Source organism: Ornithorhynchus anatinus, chromosome 3 (genome assembly GCF_004115215.2).
Source record: "Ornithorhynchus anatinus isolate Pmale09 chromosome 3, mOrnAna1.pri.v4, whole genome shotgun sequence".
Lineage (NCBI taxonomy): Eukaryota > Metazoa > Chordata > Mammalia > Monotremata > Ornithorhynchidae > Ornithorhynchus > Ornithorhynchus anatinus.
Window position 1 is genome coordinate 74,641,151 of NC_041730.1, and position 26,005 is coordinate 74,667,155.

Sequence of the window (26,005 nt, forward strand, 5' to 3'; positions counted from 1 at the left end):
TCACACAATAGCTCAGCTATCCCCTTCCCTTCATGGTCAGACCCTGAATTTATCCTTCCTGTAGATTAAAACGACTGAAAACTTCAAAAACAATATCACACGGCTTTGGGAATAGTTTCTGCAACATAACCTACAAGCCAAACTTGACCAGGCAAGACATTATCACAAACAATGAAGCCTTGTAATGCAATCAGTGGAGCAACAACACGATGCTTGCTACAACACACCTTTACTGGGCAGGATGTGTGGGGTGAATGGCTGATGGCTGCAAATGTAAGCCTTGCTCAACGGTGGTTTGCAGTGGAGAGAGAGTGTAAGCTTGGTGGGCAGCAATAGACTAGAAGAACACACTGAAGCAGAACTTGAAGCAAAGTGGCAGAGCCACAGAACGCTAGGAAACAGGAGCAGTCAGACCAACAGAGTGAGCGGTAATCAAAGATGGGGAGGCTCCTCTGAAACAAGGGACTGAGCAGCCAATGAAGTGAAAAGGCAGAACCACAAACAATGGCTAAAACCACAGAGGGCACTGCCACAAACCCAAAGACACACCCACCCAGTGTGGAAAGGACCGCGGATCACTTTACAGGGGTTTCTTCAAATACACCCACACATATGAATAACATACCAATTAATCACTGGTATTTATTGAGCTCTAAGCATAAAGCATTGTATTCACTTCAACATACCGAGTTGAATTCCAAGACAATGGGATGAGTGTTGTATTAACAAAATACGGGTCTTCGGATACCGTAACATCAAGCACAACCAGAAAAACATACAATTTCTGATTTGTCCCATTGAAAACTGGCACTGAAAACTGCCACCTTTCTAGTTAAAAAGACAGGCAAGCAGTTTTTTCCAAACAAAGGCCCTGGAACCCACCAAATTTTTATTCTGCTAATCTGGGGCAATAAATTGTACATGTTTGTGAAGATGAAAACTGCAAAGGTTTCATCATGGAAACCTTCCATGTTGGGTTTGTTCCAAGTTCATTACTGGTATCGGAGTTGCAACTTTAATGCTGTTCGTCTTCGCATTCCTTCTCTCAGAAGCCGAGACAAAAATCCCATCAATTTTACAATGTGCCCCGGGAAACGCTGAATGGTAATTTCTGATCCCAGTGTATAGTGCCACAGCAGAGGTAGATTGTGCTTAATGCCGAAGGCATTAGTGCATTCAATCTTCACATTGGAGCCCTGTCAATTTCAGGATGTCTCACAGCAGTTACACAACCATCATCTATTCTACAGAGCATGGGAAAATGAGCTCTGCTTTGTTGCCTTTGAAATGGGAAAAGCCAGTATTACCCAAGCTTGAATATAAACTCCAAAACGTACCAAGGCAGAGGACTGCAAGCATCTCAGCCTTTGCCAATCTGCAGAAAGACCCGGTTTAAATCGTGCTTGAGAAGTGTCTGTTTTGGAACTCAGAGCTCTTTATACAAACTTTTCCATGCATCTCATTCTATGGACTTTTCTAACAGATCATTCTATCTACCGCCATCGCCACCCCCTGTTCTGCTTTCGAGATTCCACACCTCCCACCCAGTCAGTCCCTCTTTGATCCCCTCCTACCTGCTGGCCAAGATAAGTCTCTTCTCCTAACACCGGCAGCCACCTGATCGAGGGAAACAGCGAAGCCAGTTTTCATTCATTTCCCTTTCCTGCCAGATTTTAGGAGTAAGTATCCAGGAGTTTGAAGGAAAACGTAAGCCACGCGAGCACGCTGCTCTGCACTTTTTGTCAGCTATCTACACTTCTACTGAAACCAGAAGAGATTCTTTGTGCCCTCCCCCTCCGTCCCCTCCTGTACTCACAAGCCCCACCCACATCACTCAGATCATTTTTCATTTATGAGTGCTTCCAGCTAAACAGTGTTCAGAAGAGAATTAGCCAGACCTTGCTTTGCTGGCTTATTGGAATCGTGCTGCTAATAACTGCTTTAATTCGCATGGAAAGGAGGCTAGGAGCACATCCTCAAAGAGTAACTCATCTCTATCCTTGTACATATTCGCAGCTCGGCCAATTCCGGGTGCAAAACACAGGCACCTTTGTAGTGGAGCCCAAATATATTCAATCTTGCAGGCAATAGAGTCAGTTCTATATTGATTATCTTGTAGCATTTTGCTATATTTTGTTAAATATAGCAAAATACTTCGGCAGACTGAAAATGGGAACTATTACCATGCCATATGCCAGAGGAGAATTGTTCACAGCACGGGTTTTTTCAAGCCTCAGCAACTAAAAGCAATTGATCAATCAACTTTATTTAGGATGAAGGGAAGCTGTTTAAATTCTTTGGATGAGATCACACTGATCTCAATCTCCAAGCCAGAAAGACCTAATGGATGGTTTAGGTTCTCTTTTTTCTTTTAGACAGTCGAAGAGATATAAATAAAAGTAAATAATTTCGTAATTGTAAAGCTTCAAAGATGAGCAAATATTATGCTATGTCCCATGTTCTATCATTTTCCTTTCAGCCAACAAAGCATGTGTCTCCTGAAGCCCAGGCAAGATAGCTTTATCAATCAATCACATTTATTGAACACTTACTGGGTGTAGTTCACTGTACTAAACCTGGGGGTGGAGGTGGGGGTGGGGGAGGAGTGGGGAGTACAATAACAGAGTTGGTAGACACATTTGAAAACCTCACAGTATTCTGGCCTCATTTTGTAGTTAAACAACGACTTCCACCCTTAAAGTGGTCACAACGGTCATGAAGAGAGAGTTTGATCCTCAATAGCACTACAAGATCACCACTATTTAAAAAGTCTTCCATGAACCATTTAAAGATAAGCATTCCTCAATACAAAATTCAGGGACAACTTTACACAAACCAGAAAGCTGAAAAGGTCCTACTTGAACCATCATATAGGGGCATAATTCAACAGGATGAACTGATAATGATAATAATATAATAATTTTGGTATTTAAGCGCTTACTATATGCCAAGCACTGTTCTAAGCGCTGGGTAGGTACAAGGTAATCAGGTTGTCCCACGTGGGGCTCACAGTCAATCCCCATTTTACAGATGAGGAAACTGAGGCACAGAGAAGTTAAGTGACTTGCCCAAAGTCACATAGCTGAAAGTGGCAGAATCAGTATTAGAACCCACAACCTCTGACTCCCAAGCCTGGGCTCTTTCCACTAAGCCACCCAGGCTCTTTCCATTAATAATGCACTTTAGTAACTCTTCATGTCACCAACCAAAGACTTGTGTTCATCTACAACTTTAGTCAGTTCTGGTCTCCATGACTACCTCCAAGGCTATTATGCATAAGGATTGAATCTTTCAGAAGCATTATAAACTTGTTGAGACTACGACATTTACTTAACTATTTTCCTTCAATCTTCATAATTTCTCGGCTAATTTTGCTTCTAAAATATATAGCTCAAAATGATTTTCAGGTTTTTTAAATTGCTGTTTCTATTCTCTAATTTAGTATTAATATACTTTGATTCTAAGGATAATTTTATTTTGCAAATTGAATCCTTTAAACAAGAGAGTTAGAAAGGGCTCCCACAGGGGAAATTCCAAAGATTTTCACACTCTAAAAAAAATGTAGCACCAATGAACAGCATAAATCATGGTTGATTTTTCCTTAAAATCTCTTCCACTTTATGCAGCTTGGACCACAGGCAGCCCATTTCGTGTAAAAGTGCCTGGACACCAAGAACCAAAAGACCCATTTAACCAACCTCTGGGAAGAGGGAAAAAAACCCAATCCACAGGAACTACTTGACAACATGAGTGTAGCTACTCATTTCTCAGCTGGGTTGGAGAAAATGACTAGCACAAACTCCTTATTTCCACCTAAGCGATGTCTCTTCTCTCTCCCCCTTGCTTTAAAAAGGCAAAATTTATTTTTAAAAATCATTCACTTCCTTTTTGCATGCTTGGACCCCTAAACACACTCAATCCCAAAGCATTATATCTGCCACACAGCTATGCCCCAACATATACATCCAGTCACACACTCCATTGGCAGTCCTCACTGTCACAGAAATGTTGAAGTGCACATACCAGAATTCACAAGAAAATACCTAGGCCTGGCCTGATTTCTCCACTAAGGTTTACTACTCTCTTTTCTTGTAGTCACTGCTAGTTAGTTAGTGTTGGTATTTGTTAAGCGCTTACTATGTGCCGAGCACTGTTCTAAGCGCTGGGGTAGACACAGGGGAATCAGGTTGTCCCACGTGGGGCTCACAGTCTTAATCCCCATTTTACAGATGAGGTAACTGAGGCCCCGAGAAGTTAAGTGACTTGCCCAAAGTCACACAGCTGACAAGTGGCTGAGCGGGGATTCAAACCCATGACCTCTGACTCCAAAGCCCATGCTCTTTCCACTGAGCCACACTGCTTCTCTAGTTCTCTGCTAGTGAACTGAGAACCAAAAGTCGAACTCTGACTTCTCTGTGAATAATCACAGAAGGAAACTGTGATAATGAAGACAGAATAATTTGGTAGGGTGATCTTGGAAGAAGACTCTACCATGAGCCAAAAAATTGGGTTTTTACCCGGTTTCCTATTAAACTTGCTCTGTGACTTCAGGCCAGTCAATCAATCATTTTTCCTTGTCTCATTATTGCACCCATAGAATGGAGACCCCGCTAACTTGCCCAGAAAACTTTATAAAGTAATTTTGTAGCCTAAGGAGAAAGGACTAACGTGTTATTTTTTCCTTTCCCACCACAAATGACTAGCCTACCCCCCGACCCCTTCCCCCTAAAAAAAAAAAGCACTGGAAAAGAAAGCAAGATGCTTGGTTTATTTTCAAATGAAGTGATGGAAGATGACATTGATGGACAAATAAAACACCCTCCGCAATACTCAAACAATATACTGTATTGGAATGGAAATTTGTTGACTTGGCTCCATTGCAAATTCTCCTATCAACCACCAGGTTATTAGTAAAGCACTCTTTATAGAAGATTCTTAAAGTCTTATTGTCATTTTAATTTCTTTCTTTAGTCATGGAGCAGTCACTATTATACTGATAGCCTGAGATTCCTGAATATCCTATTCTCATCTCTTTAAGACTCTTTCCAATCTGGGAGGCAGCAAATCTATCTTCTGAGTGTTTTTTTTATTGATGTTGTTTTCTTTATAGGTATTTGTTAAGCGCTTACTATGTGGCAAGCCTTCTTTTAAGTGCTGGGGTAGATAAAAGACAACCAAGTTGGACACAGTCCCTTTCCCACATGAGGCTCACAGTCTAAAAATGAGGGAGTAGGATTTAATCCCCATTTTACAGATGAGGTAAATGAGGCACAGAGAAGTTAAATAACTTGCCCAAGGTCACAGAGCAGACAAGTGGTGGGGCTGGGATAACAACCCAAATCCTTTGACTCCCAAGCCCCTATTCTTTCCACTAGGCCATGGTGCTGCTCTATATCCTGCTATATCTCCTCTTTTAATTCTTCAAAACCTCTCCTTGGTCTTCTGCTCTCTGCACCATTTGCTGCTGCTACTCTTTTGCTTTCAATCAATCAATCATATTTACTGAGCATTTCCTGAGTGCACAGCACTGTACTAAGCACTTGAGAGAATACAATATAACAGAGTTGGTAGATATCTCCCAACCAATAATGCTCAAAAATGCCTTCTGACTCTGACCTCTCTCCCTCCATCCATTTCTCAACTCTGGCTGCTTCAGCCTTTATCGTTCCTGGATGACTCACTGTTGCTTCCAGCTGGATGTGGTCAAAACTGTGCTTCTTCTCTTTCCTGAACAGAAAAGGCGGTTTGGGCAAGGAGCCGGAGAACATGGTGCTATCCAATCTACCTAGGTGTTCTGAACTTGGAAGTGGGAAAATCCATTTAAACCAGATATCTGAGCTAAGGAGCTTGCACAAATCAGAAATGTGGCTAGGGGTGTCAGGGTAGAGTGGAGCTTGTTTCCAAACCAGCTTAGATGAGAAGCAAGCAACTTCAGGCCAATCTGAGCTCCCGGGTAGACAGGGACCATGTCTAATTCTCTCCCAGGGGTTAGAATGGTGCTCCGCACACAGTAAGACCTTTAATAAAACAATAGTTTTATTGTTTACTACTACTACGTGTCAAGCATGTATTGGACTGTTACATTAATGCATGTATTGGACTGTTACATTAATGAGAGCAATGCTTCTTTTTCCAAGATACAGTTAGAAATAAAAACTCAAGTGTAAGGTTGATTATCTCGGAGACAGAGAATTCAAGCTTCAGGGAAACAGGAAACTTCAGTTATTTACATTTCAAAATTGCTTGCCTTGCACATTCCACCCAGGAATATTAGAACACAACCCCCGGCCCCCAATCCAAAGGAAGTTGGGTGTTTCCACACACTTCCAGATCTATCTCTACCAAAAGTGTTTCGCTCTCTGGGCAAGGTAGGTACTCAGTGTTACAAATTAATGAATGGATGAATGTAGTTGGATGCCACGGGGAGCGACCATGGCACTGCTAGTTAGAGCATTCTTTGGAGTCCCCATTGGAAAGAGAGTACCTGTATGATGGAAGTTCACCTGACTCAAAATGGCATTGTTTAACTTTTATGTTCTTAGATTATGACTCTGTTCCACACTTTGAAACCCAAAGACTTTCAATTTTTGCCACTGATTAAATCTCATGGGGATTAAGTGAACTAATTTCCATTTCCATGGATTCATTATAAATAAAAAGAGTGTCATCTTAATATGAAAAGACAAACTTGCAATTATTCAGGGGCTGATTATCTGATTTGTGGATTTTCCAGACCTTCTCCTTCTCTCTCACTCTTTTTCTCTCTCAGTCCCTTCCCGTTGCCTTCCTGGGCCAAGGAAATACATTTCTTCAGCTTCCCATTTGGTGACATTAATAATCAAGTGGTAGAAAATGCATTTGTCTAAATTGTTACCAAAAACGTGATTCTGCCCAAAGACTGTTTTTAATTCAAGGTTTGTATTGTCTTTGCAAACTAGGCTAAGGCAACCAAATATCCCCAAAGGAATGGCATGGTTATAAAATCTGGAGTCCTCTCCTTCCACCTGAAAGGCTTGGCAAGAGCCATTAGTACCCCACTTTCAATTGAATTGGTGGGATGGGGCTCAACAGCCATGTTGACAGCACAACAGCATTTTCTCCCTCTTCCTTCTCCTCAGCATCTGGTGCTGCTGCTGCCATAATTTACACAGTTGCCCAGCCTGTACGAGGACTATACTTGGAAGTTTCTGTTGACAGGTTGGATAATGGTAGCTGCTTCTGCTTTCTTCCATCAGCAGTGGCAGAGAACAGTGATCCCATCTGATCCGACCTCTTCTGTACTACACTACAAGGAGCACTTCTCTTCCTCCTTTATCTTTCTTTTTCCTCTCTCTCTTTACCTGTCCTCCTCTTGAGGATCCACCCCCATCCTGTCCACCAAAATCTTCCACTTATCATATCCCTCCTTAACTACTGGATCTGCCTGTCTTTCTCCGCTCCAGTCCTTATTTCACTCGTCTGCCTGGATCATTTTTCCCCAGAAAAGTTCAATTCATGTCTCCCTACTCCTCAGGAACCTCCAGTGGCTGCCCATCCACCCCTGCAACAAAAAGAAACTCCTTGCCATGAGCTTTAAAGAACTCAATCAGCTCGGTCTCTCCTACCTGCTGATTTCCTACTAAAACCCAATCTTCACACTTCACTCCTCTAACACCAACCTGCTCACTATATCTCAATCTCACCTACTTCACCGCTGACCATGTACCCATGTTCTCCTTAACCTGAAACTCCCTCACCACTTATATGTGACAGACCATCACTCTCCCCACATTCACAGCTTTATTAAAGTCACATCTCCTCCAAGAGGTCTTCTTCGACTAAGCTTCATCTCTCTCCCTTCTATATAACCCATGCACTTTATATTCAAACTGTCCACAGCATTTATTTACAAAACTGTAATTTATTTTGTCTGTTTCTCCCTCAAGATGGTAAATTGTGTGTGGGAAGGAAACATGCCCGCCAATTTTGTTGTATTGTACTCTCCCTACCGCTTAGTACAATGCTCTGCACACAGTAAGCACTCAGTAAAAACTATTGATTGACTGCATTTGACAATTTAATCTATTTTCAGTTTATAATGTAATCACCTTAAATTTAAGGCTCACTTCCTTTTAATTCTCTACAGAGTACCTAGCAAGCTATGAACGTTTAATGACTGCTAATCATTAAAATAATAATCAGCACATAAGAGAGTTGAGAGTGTTACCCCAATTTCTACTATCATATTTCTCAAACTGTCATTAGAATATTCTAAAGAATAGTGCTATCTTTAACTCCTTCCCCAGTCCCCGTTTTCTGATCGAGAGCCTCTGTACAAATCTTACATCTGCCAGTAGGGGCTACTATGGCACAATATAAGAATCTGTTTCCTCTCCTCAAATCCTGAACCCAGTCCTACTGCTGGTCTTTCAACTCCAGCTGCTTACTGACGAAGAGAATGTTCGGAATGCTTACTAATTCACATCTCCTGACCAAGCACTATGCTACATTAAGTACAGCCAGCCATGTATGATTGATATTAAGCACTGAGTTTTGGTGTCCTAGTTTAGAGGTAGCACAGCAAACTACTGAGAGCTCGAATCTGAAAAACCAGTGTCACTAGTTCTCAGAGCAACAAAAGTTTGAACACTGGAACAAACAATGTGTGAAACCACTGGGAGAGTCGCTTTTCAGTCACCAACCCATGTTACTCAAGGCTGTATCTGGAACACCACTGACAACACAAAAAGGGAGGCCACATTCTCACCTATTAATTAGGAAGGTTGGTCTCTGGGAACACAGCACCTTGGGATGAGGTAAAGGAGAAAAGCAAATAAAATATCTCAGGAAAATAATCTGCCAAAATCTCAGGATGGCATCAAAAGAGTACAAAACATAACCAAAGTGCCCACTCCTGAGAAATAGTTCCATTCACAGCAGCCATGTTGCCTGTGGGCGTAGTTAGTACAGGCAGTTCTCAGACTAAAGGCTCAGTAGGTTCCTCAAAACTGTCTTAAATCAGAGCCAATTTTCTTATAAGTATATTATTATAAATTGGGAATTTGTTCCTGAACAAAGGCTAGATACTCAATTTTTCCCCAGAAGCAGCAAGGGGAAAAAGCACAGACTGGGAGTAAGCTTGTCGTGTTTGTTTACCGTTATATTGTACTCTCCCGAGTGCTTAATACAGTGCTCTGCATACAGTAAGCACTCAATAAATATGAATGACAGACTGATTGGGTTCTTCAAATCCTGGCTCTGCCACTTGTTGGCTGTTGTTCCCTTGGGAAACAGCATGGCTTAGTGGAAAGAGCACCGGCTTGGAAGTCACAGGTGGTGAGTTCTAATCCCAGATTCGCCACTTGTCAGCTGTGTGACTTTGGGCAAGTCACTTAACTTCTCTGTGCCTCACTTACTTCATCTGTAAAATGTGGATTAAGACCGTGAGCCCCACGGGGGACATACTGATTACCTTGTATCTACTCGAGTGCTTAGAACAGTGTTGGGCATATAGTAAGCGCTTAACAAATACCATTATTACTACTATTATTTTTAACTTCTCTATGCCTCGGTTTCCCCATCGGTAAATTGGAGATTCAATACCCTCTCCCCTAGACTATGAGTCCCATGTGGGACAGGGACTGTGTCCAACGTATCTTGTATCTACTCCAGTAATTAGTAAGTGCTTGGCATATAGTATGCATTTCACAGATACCATAATAATAATACTAAGTCACAGATACCATAATAATAATACATAAGACTCAATCAATTATAGATGAACAATATAGCTATATTAACATATTTTTATTGGGTTGGAGAAGTTCCAAAATATGGTAGCCTACTTACACTTCATTGGAAGTAAACTGGCCATTTTCCTAGTGATTCTGTCTAGTGATCATGCAACTCACTTCCTTCCTGCTTCCAGTCTCTCCCACTCCTCCTACACCATCCTATATAAACGTTCCCCCCAATTCTCTCCACAACATGGCTTTAAAAATTATTTTCCCATTACCCTGTGACTCCCAAGGGCTGTCCCTCTGCCTTCACTGCCCACACCCCCAGACCTAGTGCCATATAAGATATTAGCTTGTTATGGGCAGGGAACATTTCTGCTAAATCGGTTGTATTGTATTCTCCCAAGTGCTTAGTACGGTACTCTGATACATAGTAAGTCCTCAATAAGTAATACTGATTGATAGCATAGCAGAGTCGAAACCATTGTATTATAAAGCTGAAACATGGTATAAACTTAGAAATGTTTCAAATGTCACTCTTATTAATACAAAGCAGCGTGGCTCAGTGGAAAGAGCACGGGCCTCGGAGTCAGAGGTTATGGGTTCTAATCCCAGCTCTGCCGCTTGTCAACTGTGTGACTTTGGACAAGTCACTTAACTTCTCTGTGCCTCAGTTCCCTCATTTATAAAATGGGGATGAAGACTGTGAGCCCCACGTGGGACAACCTGATTACCTTGCATCTACCCCAGCGATTAGAACAGTGCTCAGCACATAGAAAGCACTTAACAAATACCAACATTATTATTATTAAAATGTCGAATCTGAGGACTGTGTGTACTTCTGTTCTTACTTAATCCTCATGCTATTGCTTTACTTCTTTCTGGGCTTCCTGGAGTTCATGCTCCTAACAGAAACCCAGAGAAAAAGGGACACAGCAGTGTAGGGGCAGGCAAGAATAAAAATGGCTGCTGCTCCCACCATCATGGCAGTGAGACCCACCTCAAGCTTCTATGTAACAACCATGAAGGCTATGGTAGCAATAGCAACAGCAGTGTTTTCACTTACTCTTACCACTAGCTACTTCTCTCCAGGCAAAGACAAAAACATGGAGAAAGGGTCTGCTTATATGTCCCCACTTCTTTCCCTTATCTCACCAACTCAGAGTGAACTCAGGAAATTCTGCTAGTTCTATTATGATTTCAGTGTTCAAAATCTCCCCATATCGCAGTTATAGCCACCAAGGAGTGCTGGTGGGAGGCCCAGAAACTGGAAAAAATGAAGCCAGATCTAAAAATGATATTTTCTGCTTGCATAGAAGAATCCTCAGAAGAATCCCCACCTTGCAATTAGTAGGAACATTGGGCAAAAATGAAATGGTCTTAATGAAAATTTCCGAATGTTGAAAGATGTGCTGATCTGCTCCATCTAACTGCTCTAGAATTAAACCTATACTGCTTTCGTTTCTTTGATTATCAGATATTAAGATATTCATTTGAAGTACACAGGCTCCTTTGACTTTGATAATTCCACTGAAAATAACACCTGGTAAATCCAGCATCCTTAGGACCTAATGGCTCCTGGAAATTTAAAAATCCAAAATTTCTAAGTATAAGGAAAATGCATGACCTACCTATCTCATCAATTCTGCACTATCAGATTTTAGATATTAGCCTCTACATTCTAGAAACAATACTATATTAGTTTAATGTTAAAAATATTTTTTTGATGTAAATGGCATTTTTGTTCATCCTACCCTTGCAAAGTACACTCAAATAAAGTACCAAAATTTTAATGTTGAATTTCTGAGGTTTCCTGGGTTAGGGCTATAAAATTTTAATAACAGTTCAATTAAATTTTTGAAAAGAAAAATTGTTTTTTGAAGGGATTTCTGATTTGAGAAGCTTTCATTTAAGTCAGATACGGTTTTGTAAGCAACAGGAACTCTAGCTACACAAGTTCCAGCTTTCTATAGCACTGGCAAGGAAGTAAAGTCCTGTATGGAAGTCTCTTTCTACGAACCACTGAACAATCAGTTATTTGTTTTCTTCTTTTTCCCACAAGAATTTCTCAAAATAATTGAGGGAGGTTTCCCATGGGAATGAACCTAAGGTGACTTCCATGTTCCAAACATTGACTCTCTGAAATAACTCCAAAAATGAGATTGTGTAACAATGAAAATGCAGAATTGCAACCAAATATTGTCCCTATGAAACTGAGCCACTTGGACAGAATGACTGCTATTTGCCAAAATAATAGGGAACTGGGGGAAGACTGTCCTTTAAACACTCTCTAGTTCCTCAAATGTTCCTTCCTCCCCCGCCCCACCCCGCCCGCTCAATATTTCTCCCACAATCTTGAAAGGAATGAAGTGATCAAGTAGCAGAAATCTGGATGGCCATGTTTCAATTTCAATGTTAAATTTTAAATTGTTTAAAATGACCCTCCATCTTCTCCAAAGTGTCTCATGTTCTCTCAAAGTTAGGCAATGAATAGAATATGCATTCTTAACTTCTCGTAAGGTACAAATTATTTGTTTTTGAGCAAATGTCTTTTGGGAAAACTCAATTTGGGAATTAACTTACTACTTCTGGTTGTGAGGACTAAATGTTAGTAAATTAACCATGTTTCCATTTCTACTCTATTTGAACCACAGGACATTCAACTCTGACCTTACACATTTACTCCCATTACACTTAACCCAAAGTTACAAGCCCTGTCGATTCAACGCTTCCAAGAACGTTCATCAGATTGTGAATGGCCTTTCTGCAGACAAAAGCCATATTGCTTCGTCCATGAGCTTAATTGGAAATGACAAAAGGGAAACCTGGAAAATAAAAATATGCTCATCTAGCCACAGCTTGTCAAAGGGTCCTGGCACGTCAGCACAATCCAATTCCCGAAGGTGCTGCCAGCTCTGCTTCTATCAGGCTGCTGCTTATTGTCTGAAAAAAAGCACACCGACCATTCCCCAGCCTTTCCACAGAAAACCTGAAAAGAACATTAACATGAAATCTCATTGAAAACTTTCCTGTTCTCTGATGGGCCCTCCTGCGGCTAAAGGTTCAGGGCAAGCAGCCAACCGGGGAAGGAAATCCTCTTTAGCTCTTATTTTCACAGTCCTTACGATGCTACCGCATTACGTATTTCTCTCATTTATCTCCAAATTGATCTTGAATGGTAGGCAGGCAGCATCTGTCAATCACTCTCTTACAAGATAGGAAACTAAGACACAGGAATCAGGACAGGAGACCAAGACACTCCATCTCTATGTAATACTGCCTCATCCAGGCAAAAGTTCCCTGTCCCAAGATGACCTTCCCTGATCCCAGTTACTGACTGGTCTGGCCCAAGCATACCCCCCTTCCACTGGGTCCAAGATACTTTGGGCAGTAAGTTCATTCATTCATTCAAATGTATTTATTGAGTGCTTACTGTGTGCAAAGCACTGCACAAAGCACTTGCGAGAGTCCAATATAACAATAAACAGACAAGCTCCTTGCCCTCGTGAGTTTACAGGCAAGTGGAACTCAACCAGAAGTGGGTCTGGACTTTAGAGCCAAGAAAAATACTGCACATATGCAAAAACGCTCACAAGCACAGTCCACATCTCAGGCTCCTCACACCCTCTAGATTGTAAACTCATTGTGGGCAGGGAATGTGTCCATTATTTTGTTATTCTTTACTTATTTGGTTATATTGTACTCTCTCCCAAGCACTTAGTACAGTGCTCTGCACACAGTAAGTGCTCAATAAGTACAACTGACTGTCATCAGTCTTCTGGACCCAAATACTCAAAGAGGGACACGAGAGAGTCAGCATTAGCTTTAGAAGAATTTAAGATGGCCCGCAAGATTGGAATATTCATAGCATCACCCTAACGACATTTTTCCAATCCTAAGGAGGGCTGTTTTCAGGAAAACATTCCTTACAAGTCAATCAGAAGCACGTACACTAGTGGAAAAAGCAAGGGCCTGGGAGTCAGAAGGAAATGCGTTCTAATCCCAATCTTATCTGCTGTCTGACTTTGAGCAAGTCACTTAACTTCTTTGTGCCTCAGTTACCTCATCTGCAAAATGGGGATTAATACTGTGAGCCCCATGTGAGACAAGGACTCTGGTCAACCTGATTAGCTTAAAATTACCCCAGTGCTTAGCACAGAGCTTGGCATATAATAAGTGCTTAACAGAAACTATAAAAAATTAAAATTTTAAAGCTGCAGTACATTAAAAGGTGAAGCTACTGCCTCTTCACTTGTGTGGGTCTGTTCTACTAAATTTCAGACCAAAATCTTGATGGAGGCACACAGATCTGGCTAGAAACATTTTTATGGCTTTAGGTTTCTGCTCTCTAGAGCCTTTTTTTGTCCAGAACTACAGCACTCACTCTCAGCGTGGCTCAGTGGAAAGAGCACGGGCTTGGGAGTCATTCATTCATTCAATCGTATTTATTGAGCACTTACTGTGTACAGAGCACTGTATTAAGTGCTAAATCAGAGGTCATGGGTTCTAATCCCGGCTCTGCCACTTGTCAGCTGTGTGACTTTGGGCAAGCTATTTAATTTCTCTGTGTCTCATTCACTCATTCATTCAATAGTATTTATTGAGCGCTTACTATGTTCCAAGCACTGTACTAAGTGCTTGGAATGTACAATTCGGCAACAGATAGAGACAATCCCTGCCCAGTGACGGGCTCAAGTCTAAATGGGGGAGATAGCAGAGCAACGGTACCTCATCTGTGAAATAGGGATTAAGACTGTGAGCCCCACGTGGGACAACCTGATTATCTTGTATTTCCCCCAGTGTTTAGAACAGTGCTTGGCACTTAGTAAGTGCTTAACAAATTACATCATTATTTCCAATTGGAAGTCCTGCCATTACCTCATATTCAGACTGGAAAAGAGAGAGCTTTACACTGTTTCCTTTTAAGTATTAACTCTGTTCTACTCATTACTCCTGATATTACTTCAGGTAAGTAATTTGCTCCTGAAACATCCACCTGAGAAACCTCCAATGATTTTCCCAGCTCCCTCTGAATCAAATCCAAAATTCGTACCTCGGGCTAGTTACTGAGCCCCTCTAGTTATTGATTCCCACCCTGACAGTCTCACCTGAGACACCTGCTAGGCATCCCTTCCTCATGAACCTTCGTCTCCCACCTCAAGGCAATCAATATTAGCTGTGGAATGCTTACTGTGTGCAGAGCAGTTCTAAGTGCTTGGACGAGTACAGTAGAATTAGTACAATAGAGATGAGTACAATAGAATGAAGACATGATCCCTGCCTTCAAGGAGCTTAAAATCCAATAGGAGAAGCAGAAACAAAATAATTATAAAGAGAAGGAAAAGTAAAATGGAAAGACGGATATGGGGATGAGTAAGTGCTTCATTTGGTCATCCCTAACATTTAGACCGATCTCCCACTTTCCATCCACCAAACCTCATTTATCTTCTAACCAGTTAACTTCAGTTTAAGGGACAACTCTGTTAGAAAGTCTTCCCTGATTCACACTACTTAGACCAATCCCTGAATCCCAAATCATTAATCTACTCCCTTCCCTCCATGCATTGATACTTTGCTTAGCTTTATAGCTCATATTTTTGTCTCACCTAAACCTGTATATGGCAAAATCCTAAAGATCAGTTGAGGCTCTTAAATATTAACTGCAATCAAAAATTGGACTTTCAGACATTGTTTTTTTCAAGCTTATTCCCCACATTCATTTGAACTTTGCTTGTGCTGGGCTGACTATAAATCCACCGGTTGAGGACACTTGTTATTGTGGAATAAGTTAGCTGAATAATATTCCACATGTCCTAAGTTTGGAGAGGAGCATTTTTGAATCATTAGAGAAGGATTGCCTGTTTAGCTTCTTCAATAGGATCACTTACCAACTTTTCAATGTAAATCAATCAATCAATGATAATTACTGAGTGCTTACTGTGTTTAGAGCACTGTAATAATAATAATGATGGTGTTATTAAGCACTTACTATGCGTCAAGCAAGTGCTGGGGTGGATACAAGCAAATCAGGTTGGACACAGTCACTATCCCACATAGGGCTCACAGTCTCAATCCCTGGTTTACAGATGAAGTAACTGAGGCACAGAGAATTGAAGTGACATGCCCAAGGTCACACAGCAGATATGTGACAGAGCCAGGAATAGAACCACTTGGGAGAGAACAATACAATGGAGATGGTAAACACAATCCCTGTCCACAACAAGCCTATAGTCTAGAGGGGGAGACAGACATTCAAATAAATTATGGATATGAACATAAGTGCTGTGGGGCTGAGGGTGGAGTAAATATCAAGTGCTTAAACGTTGTAACCTTTGATCCAAGTGTATAGGAGACTCAGAAGAGAGAGGGAGTTGGGGAAAAGAGGGCTTAGGCAGGAAAGGCCTCTTGAAGGACAAGTAACCTTAATAAGGCTTTGTAGGAGGGGAGAATGATGGTCTGTCATATATGGAGGGGAAGGGAGTTCCAGGCCAGAGGGGGAATGTGGGACTGTCCTGTTAGCTTTCCGGGTGATATTAGCCAAACAAGAGTTGAAAGCAGGTGACCTTTAGTTGCCCCATTTCCTTCTAGGACAGTTTGACCCATTGCTCACCTATTCTTACATCAACTTTACTGCTGGACTAATCTGTGGATATCTCTGATTAAAAACCATCCTGGGGAGCAGGCATCACCTTTCAGATATGGTCTCACCTGCCAGTTACCCAATCTTCACAAATCCACTAGAGAGAGCTCAGCCCAAGTGGGCACTGTGCGCTTTCTAAATATGGAGCTCTGTGCTTCTGAAAAACACCTGGAAACAAAAGAAAATAAATGGGGGAAAAAAAAACCCAGTTTTCTTTTTGAAGTCAATAAAAGCAACAGCTGTCAACTTTCACTGATTCCATAGGTGCTCACAGCTAATGAGAGCACACATATATACACACAAGTCTCTTGTAAATGTTTTAATCTGCCAAATGGCCCCTAATAAAATTCTCCCAGAAAATAAAATATTCAAATCAAAGTATTCCTGAACAAAACACTGGGCTCAAGGAGCACAACAGATTAAGGATGTGTCATTAATTTGTCTATTATCTCCAGTTTCCTAACATAAAAGAAAAGAGGTGAACAAAGTTTGTTTCTAGGCATCACAGGGATGAAAATAAAACATCCTTAGCTTTGAAGTGTGTGAATACTCCCATAGAGTGGTGACCTCAAACAGCTGAGTGTATTTCAGGACAAATTCCTTTTTTTGGTGAGTCAATGCTTTCTATTAATAGTAAGAGAAGTCCTGGAAAAATATCCAGATTTAAATGGACTGAACAGTCAGAACCAGAAGAACAAGGAGATCCAGCGAAAAGCAGAGTGGCCCAATGACTAGAGCATTGGTCTGAGAGTCAGAAGAACCTTTCATTCAATAGTATTTATTCAATAGTATTTATTGAGCGCTTACTATGTGCAGAGCACTGTACTAAGCGCTTGGGATGAACAAGTCGGCAACAGATAGAGACAGTCCCTGCCGTTTGACGGGCTTACAGTCTAATCGGGGGAGACGGACAGACAAGAACAATGGCAATAAACAGCGTCAAGGGGTAAACCTGAGTTCTAATCCCAGCTCCATCACTAGTTTAATGTGTCACCTTGGATAAATCACTTATGTTCTCTGTGCCTCAGTTACCACATCTGTAAAATGGGGATTAATAATGTGAGTCTCCTTTGGGACATGGACTGTGTCCAACCTGATTAGCTTGTATTTACCGCAGCACTTAGTAGAGGGCCTGGCACATAGTAAACACTTAATAAGTACCATAAAAAAAACCCCCAACAGATTCTTTTTTAACACTTCGGAAAGGAATGGCTGCTTAACATCCAGGTCATCATAGTTCTTCCTCAGGTGAATAACGGAGGTCACATGAAGGATGAACCAAGAGAGACAGTTTTCAGTCTACTAAAATATAGATGGGTGGCTAAGAATGTTCCCTATTTAAGAGGTAGTGTTGTTGGAGGTGGAAGAAGGGAGGTGTGTTTAGTCATGCTTACAAAGGTTTAGTGATGAGATGGGAAAAAGAAGCCTCATTTCACTGCTCCACAAAATTAGAATGGAAAAAGTGAGGTTAAAGCTGAGGTATGATTGAAGAGAAAAAAGACAGGCAGAAGAAGGATACAGAGAGACTCGCCCAAAGACAAAAGTCAACATAATTATTGTGGTACTTGTTAAGCACTTACTACTGTGCTAAGCTGTGGGGTAGATACAAAACAATCACATCAGACGTAGAATGTGTACCTCATGGACTCACAGTCTAAGGGGGAAAGAGAGCAAATATTTCATTCCTATTTTTTAGCTGATGAAACTGAAGCACCGAGAAGTTAATTAGTAATATTATTTGTTAAGTGCTTATTGTGTGCAGAGCACTGTACTAAATGCTGAGAGAATAAGTGACTTGCCCAAGGTCCCCCTACAGAACATCTACAACTTCCAATCCCAAGATGCTGCTGCTGCTATTATTACCAGGGTGTACATGTCTGACAAGACAAATGCCTTTCTACTAATTCTTTCTATATCGTATTCATCTAAACCTGACCTTTCTCATTGCATTTGTGCCCATAACTGTTTCTCCCATTTGATTTCATCTTCAAGAAGCTTCTGCTCCAAGGCATTATGTCATGAGAGGGGTCACATCTGGAGAGTTTCCAGTACTCTACTAGTCTCGACTACAGGAGGGAGAGTCAAGCAGAGGCCTACCCATTCCATTCCTAGCTTGGGCAGTGGCTACAGAGTGGAAAGCAATCTGCTACAAGTCAAAACTTCCCTGTGCTGGGCAGCAGCGGCATGGGAGAGAGTCGAGGGCAGAGACTCAAGTTTACTGTGTGGAAGGAGGCAATGGCAAACCATTTTTATATTTTTATCAAGAAAACCCTAAGGATCCACTATCAGAACAACTGCAAATGGAGGTGGGGTGTTCTGGAAGAGACGTGTCGATGGTGTTGCTATGGGTCAGAGACGACTCGACAGCATATGACAAGATTGCTTGCCTGTATGCAGGCTGATCTGTCTTCTGCAGCTGTCTCCCAATCTTCCACAGCTTTGCCACTGTTTGAAGCTTTGCTTCATTATGTCTTTAAAGTGTTTTTTCTGATCACCCTTTTTTATAGTTATCCCATTTCAACACCAAACCAAAACCAAATGACAATGATATAGCTACATTATTAATCAAGATAATAAACATCATCATATAATATTGGTACTTGTAAAGCACTTACTATGTGCCAAGTACTCCGCTAAGTACTAGGAATATATGAGTTAATCAGATCAGCCACAGTTACTGTGTCACATTACCAACTCCGCCCTTCCTTCCACCCCTCACACCTCCTGACACACACACACACCTTTTGGTAAAGGTAAACTTGTTCCTGGCCCACAATCAATCCACAATCAAGGTCCATATGGTCCCTGGAGATTTTCTTGCCCTCCTATAAGAAAATGGGATTAGTTTTAAGGTGTTAACATCCCAGCTTCCCATGAGAGATGCAAAATTTTTTCTCTCTTACTGCCCTTCCTACCTATTACTGTTGTTAAACTCAATTTCCATATATTCTAATTCAAGAGTGGATAATGCAGTCTTGAATTATCCCTTAACCACTTTATGTGGCAAGGAATGTCACAAGGCTACTGTAAATATTTTATATTGTCTCACTCATTTTCAATAGAAAACGCAGACCAAGTCTGAGAAGTAAGCTTACGTTTTACTACTATATCCTGATGCGGCAGAGGAACCTCAAGAATGGATCACATCAGCCTTGAGTGGAGCAAAGGGCTTGATGGACCACTGTCTGATACTCACCAAGCTCACACTGACAATCAACCACTGCATGAAAAAGCGAACTCTAAACTGCCCCAAGGCTGCTTAATGCTCCTGTACAACAAAGACATATTGCAAGGAGTTTGGCAGTCTTATTCCAACAACTTGGTTGGGAAACTTCAGGAAACTTCAACCACAGTCTCCAATATAAACAGAAAACAGGCATGATCTGGTCTACCAGGCAAACAAGATTGGTTCTATGTGAATGACTCAGAGATTAAAAAAATAAAATTCTTGCCACAACACAACAACATAATCACTGCACCAACAGTGTCTTTCAGGAACTCATCACTCAGACAAAAGTGAGGCTGATAGAAACCTGCTTTGCAACAGGCACATCAAGTTAAGGAACTTAGATGCCAAAGTGGAAGAATCCAATGCTATACAAACTGCCACCAAACCGAGAACTTCTGCACACTCTGTTAAGGAAAAACATTAGAAGGTCCAGTACATCCTATCACAGCACTTCCGAAAAGTGAAAATAACTTGAGCCTCATCACAAATAAGGAGGAGATCCCGAAACCATGACAACCCTATCTCAATAGTCTCCTCAATTAATCTACTACTGCCAGTGAGCCCATTCAAAACTTAAGACCCTTCACCAAATTGCAAAAGCATGACACTTGTCCCATCTATTGAGAAAGTCTCTATGGCAGGGCTGTGGAAAATGGTGAAGCACCCACACCTGACTGCATACCAGCTAAGATAAAGAGAGAATAACCTGCTTAAACACCTTGCACTAGCTCATCTTCAACATTTGGACCACCGAGCACATGCTACAGGATATCGAGTAGGCCACCATCATCACTAACTTCAAGAATAAAGGTGAATGTTTATATGGCAGATGTTATTGAGGCATCTAATTACTTGCAATTACTGGCAAGATCAAACAATCCATCAATCCATTGAGCACTTACTAAGCGCAGACACTGTTCTAAGTGTTTGGGAGAGTACAACAGAGTTGGTAAACATGTTCCCTGCCCACAAGGAGTTTATAGTCTAGAGGGGGAGAGAGACTTTGAAATAAATTACAGATATTCACATGAGTGTTGTGGGGCTGAGGGTTGGGTGAACATCAAGTGCCTAGATGAGTGATGAGAGTTGGAGTCTCTCATCAAAAATGATAAATGGGCCTTGGCCCTGAAACCTCGGAACTGCATGAGGAATTGATTATAGTGATAATGATTTGCCCAGTGCCCACTGCACTCTGACCATCTGCATCAACTGGGGATGGGAGCCTTGAAGCAAATTCTCTATAATAATTTACCTCACAGAACTTTCAGGATTTTATAGCTATTGGGCTTTGGCCATTTTTAACCTTTTTTTTGCTCTAACTTCAGTTGTCAAATCCTGTGGCTTTGAATAAGTACATCTGTGGTTGAGCCTGTATCCACCGATGAGCTAAGCTACTGAAGCTTATGTCACTACGATGTAACAGGGGACATCTGGATTTCGTTTGTGCTTAGGATCTTAGTAGTCACAGAAGAGAAAAAAGTCCTAACAAAACCTAAAACATTTAGCTCTCTGTTGCTGCTGTATGAATCTCTGGAGGTGAATAAAACAAAACAAAAAAACCTACTATCTCTCAAAATTAAATGGCACTCTGAAGGGCTCACAAAAGACCAAGGAAACTCAAAACTTAAACATGTCAACAACTTTAGTTCCAGTGAAGCACCACCAAAAAATATACATCATATTCAATGAAGGAGTATTACTTTGAAAATCTTGAATTGGGAGTTCTTCCCGGGTTATAAAACATTGTTTGTGGTATTTGCTAAGGGCTTAATATGTGCCTAGCACTGTACTTAGTGCTGGGATAGGTACATGCTAATCAGGTTGGACACAATCCCTATCCCACATGGGGCTCACAGTCTTAATCTCCATTTTCTTGTCTTATCTTATGCCAACAAGTCGTTTCTGACCTATAGCGATACCACGGACACATCTCTCCCAGAATGTCCCGCTCTCTATTTGCAATTGTCTGGTAGTGTATCTATTCAGTTTTTTTGGTAAAAATACAGAAGTGGTTTACCATTGCCTCCTTCCCCGCAGTATACTTGAGTCTCCACACTTGACTCTCTCCAAAGCCACTGCTGCCAAGCACAAGTGAGTTTTGACTTGTAGCAGATTGCCTTCCTCTCGCTAGCCACTGCCCAAGCTAGGAATGGCATGGGTATGCCTCTGCTTGACACTCCCTCCTGTAGCCGAGACTGGTAGAGTACTGGAAACTCTCTAGGTGCGACCCTGAGATGGGAATCTCCATTTTACAGACGAGATAACTGAGGCAGAGTGAAGTAAAGTGACTTGTCACACACCAGACAAGTGGCAGAACTGGGATTAGAACCCAGGTCTTTCTGATGCCTACGCCTGCTCAATCCCCTAGGCAACAATGCTTCTCTATATTTATCTACACATAACAGTGATATAGATGATTAATTACAAAACTACAAAATAAGAGAGAGGAAAAATCCTTTTAGTTGTAATACTAACACTAAGGGGAGTCAAAACTGCACTCAAAGTTGAAACCCCTAACACCCAATGAATTTTTTTTATGGTACTTGTTGAGTGGAAACACTTTTGCAGAGACACAGCACACTAAGTTGGAGTTTAACCTTGTAGTAATTTTAGCTAGAGCAATCAACCTTGATCACAGTCGCAGGACGAAGCAGAGTTGGCTTCTTGTGTCTCAATTTAAAGAATGCAGAACTAGTCCATCAACATGCATTTAGTGTCTAAAAGGTTCACAGTTCTGCTCTAGGCAATAAGGAACATATTAATGATTGGACAGGTCCCTGCCTCAAGGGATTTGCAATCTATTAGGGGAGGTGAGGCAAACATATAATTAACTTTAGAATTCACAGTCTGACTGCCTGCAGATAAAGCTGTTATTTGCAGTGTGCTAAAATGAGTGATTGTGTTGGCAGTCTGGAGAGAGGAGAGAAGTATATTGAGAACAGCTTCTTAGAAAAGGTCAGTCTTTTGGAGGGGTAGATAAAACCTGAGTTAAGAGTCTGGGTCTTAAAGAGCTGATCCCAAACTCTAATAATAATAATAATAATTATGGTATTTGTTAAACACTATGTGCCAGGCACTGTACTAAGCACTGGAGTGGATACAAGCAAATCGGGTTGGACGCAGTACCTGTCCCACATGGGCTCATGGACTCAACCCCCATTTTATTGATGAGGTAACTAAGGCCCAGAGAAGTGAAGTGACTTATCCAAGGTCACACAGCCAAGTGGCAGAGCTAGAATTAGAACCCCTAACCTTCTGACTCCCAGGCTTGTGCTTTAACCACTAAGTCCCCCTTGTCACTGTACAGGTCCTTCTTTCACATTGCTTTTCTTTCATTGGCAGGAATGGACTAAATGCTTGAAAGAAAACTTTTCTTCGTCTAATTTTATAGACAATTTTCATGCAAAAATGACCCTGGTCGCATTCTGGTGACCGAGTTGGAGTAGGTTTGGATTTCAGAAGTCCTAAGTGGTGTGACAAGATCCTCCAGTCACTCTCTTTAGGTAGGTAATACTGAGTTCTCCTTAGATTTCCTCTACTCTTGCAGGCAGCCCCAACACACAGGAGGCAGTCAAATCTTAGTGCAGATGCTGAATGGGAATCCTAATCAGCAGCTTAACATGTTGGTTTAGTCAAATTCAAGGACAATTAATGATTGTTTCACTGTCTTTTGGATAAAATGTAACAACAGTATTAGGAATTGTTCTTCTGATTATATGTGTCTGGAAAGAACAGAGGGCTGTAATGTAAAAAACGGTTGGATACTTGCTCACAGTGTGGAACACGGTGCAAGTGGGGAAGTAGCATGGCCTAGTAGAAAGTAGACAGGCTTGTGAGTCAGAGGATCTGGGTTCTAATTCTAGTTCTGCCACTTATCTGCTAAGTGATCTTGGGCAAATCACTTATCTTCTCTGTGCCTCAGTTCCCTCATCTGTAAAATGGAGATTGCTACTCTCATGGCCTAGTGGCTAGAGCACAGACGTGGAAGTCAGCAGTACCTGAGTTCTAATCCCAGTTCTGCCACTTGTCTGTTGTGTGACCTTGGGCAAGTCACTTCACTTCTCTAGGCCTCAGTTATCTCATCTGTAAAATGGGGATTAAGACTGGAAGCCCCAAGTGGGACAGGGACTGTGCCCAACCTGATTACCTTGTATCTATCCCACAGATTAGAACAGTGCTTGACGCATAATAAGCATTTAAAATACCCTTATTACTCCCTCCTACTTTGAATCTGAGCCTCATGTGGGAGGGGAACTGTGCTTGACCTAATTATATTTACCCTAGCACTTAGAACAGTGCTTGACAAATAGAAAGTACTTAGCAAGTACCACAAAACAGAGCAAAATGTGGGTTTTCCCTGACATGGGCTTATTTCAGAAGGTTATAGGAGAGCAGACTGGATTGCCTTATGTTGCAGTGATATACTTGCTATTTGTAGCACCAATCACAGCTTTCAAGTCTGCCACTTCAAATCCCATCTTCCTGTAGCCTCTGCTCAAGGAGAGCCATCCCTCTCCCCAACCGACAAATAACCAGGCTGTTTTCTCTGAACAGTCTGCTGCTACTTTGCATTATTTGAGTCTGGACTCAATAGACTTTAAAGCATTTGTTCTGCTTCCCTGCTTGTGTATGGCTTACTTTAGCTCACCATTCATCAGTTGCTTAGTACCCTGCAATCATCTAATCTCCTCACAGGTCTCACCAAGCAAAACAGTGTTGTTAGTGTTTATTCACTTGTGGAGCACTTACTTTGTGTGATTAGTATTGCCTTTATGCCGCTGACTGAATGCTTTCCAGAACCGACTTTGCCAACTGATGATGTGCCTGGCTCTTAGGGGACCCTGATGAAATTCCTTAAGAAGTCAGATGTGTTTTCTGTCATATAAAAAGTGGTTATTACCAGATCTTTTCTTTGTCATGAAGCTACATATCCCAGTGCCAACACATTTGGTCAAACTTCCAAATGAGACAGTGCCATTTTGATTGTTTCATATTTTTGTCTAACTTTCATTGTTGGATAGTGGGTCATTTAGGAAGCAGAATTTATTTTTACCAATGAACGCCAGAGCACTTATATACCTGTCTATGAATTATATATCGTAAATGCTTTATTAATGTCTGTCTCCCCCCACTGAAGACTGTAAGCTTGTAGTGGGCAGGAAACATACTACAACTCTGTTGTACTCTCCCAAGTGCTTAGTATAGTGTTCTGCAGATAATAAAAGCTCAATAAATACTATTGATGATTGAAAAAAAAAATTGGCTGTGTATGTGGTTTCCCTGATGCCTGCTGATACATCACTTCTATCCTCTTTAGCCTTCTTATTAGACCAATACCCAGGAGGTCAAAATCTCTGTCTACTGCATTCATTAAATAAGATGGGAAAATCATAAAACCATAGAAATGGAAGGGAAAAAAGTTAGCTGTTCAAGTAGGTGAATAACTAAGTGTACTAGGACAGCTAGTAATCTTTTCTTTGCTTTTAAAGGTATCCAAGGGTAGATGCTCCCCTTATTCCCTAGTAACACATTCTTAATGTTTTTATCGCCCTGATGGAAGTTTCTTTTTCATCTCTCTCCTGCTTTAACTTAAAGCCCTTTCTTCACAACTGGTCAAGATTCTCACCCTTCAAACACTTTAAAAAAAATTAGGTTTTGCTTTATGATTTTTGTGTCGATTGAAGAGGAGATTTGCCCTAGAATTGACACAGGGGCATCTTTTAAAGTGTAAACTTTGCTGTTGCTGACTCCAGCCAATTACAGACACTACTACTACTACTACTAATATTCATTCATTCATTCATTCATTCAATTCAATTGTATTTACTAAGCGCTTACTGTGTACAGAGCACTGTACTAAGAGCTTGGGAAGTACAATTCAGCAATAACTAGAGAAAATACCTGCCCACAACTGGTTCACAGTCTAGAATGGGGGAGACAGACATCAAAACAAGTAAATAAGCATCAGTAACATCGTTAAAAACTAAATAGAATTATTCATAGACACATCATTAATAAAAATAAATAGAATTATAATTATAAATATGTACATATATACACAAGTGCTGTGGGGCGGGGAGTGGGGTAGAGCAAAGGAGTGTGTTGGAGCTATAGGGAGGGGAGTAGGAACAGAGGAAAAGGGAGACAGTCTGGGAAGGCCTCCTGGAAGAGGTGAGCTTTCAGTAGGGCTTTTAAGGGGGAAAATGTGCTAGTTTGGCAGATTTGAGGAGGGAGGGCATTCTAGGCCAGAGGTAGGACGTGGGCCAGGGGTCAACGGCGGGAGAGGCGAGAATGAGGCACAGTGAGGAGGTTAGGGTTCCAGAGGATTGGAGTGTGTGGGCTGGGATGGAGAAGGAGAGAAAGGAGGTGAAGTGAGAAGGGAGGCGAGGTAAGAAGGACAAGGTGATGGAGAGCTTTGAA

General features: G+C 41.4%; 1 protein-coding gene across 4 annotated transcripts in view; it reads right to left on the minus strand.

Moving 5' to 3' along the window:
* Nucleotides 1–26,005, minus strand: part of PDZD2 (PDZ domain containing 2) — a 312,563-nt gene that overhangs the window by 172,294 nt on the left and 114,264 nt on the right. Inside the window, exon 1 of one of the 4 annotated variants that reach the window (XM_029060013.2) lies at nucleotides 1,575–1,738. The exons of the other annotated variants lie outside the window; for them this stretch is intronic. The gene's annotated coding sequence lies outside the window, so the exon portion shown is untranslated. Of the gene's footprint in view, nucleotides 1–1,574; nucleotides 1,739–26,005 lie in introns of those variants that run through there. 4 annotated transcript variants of the gene reach the window in all.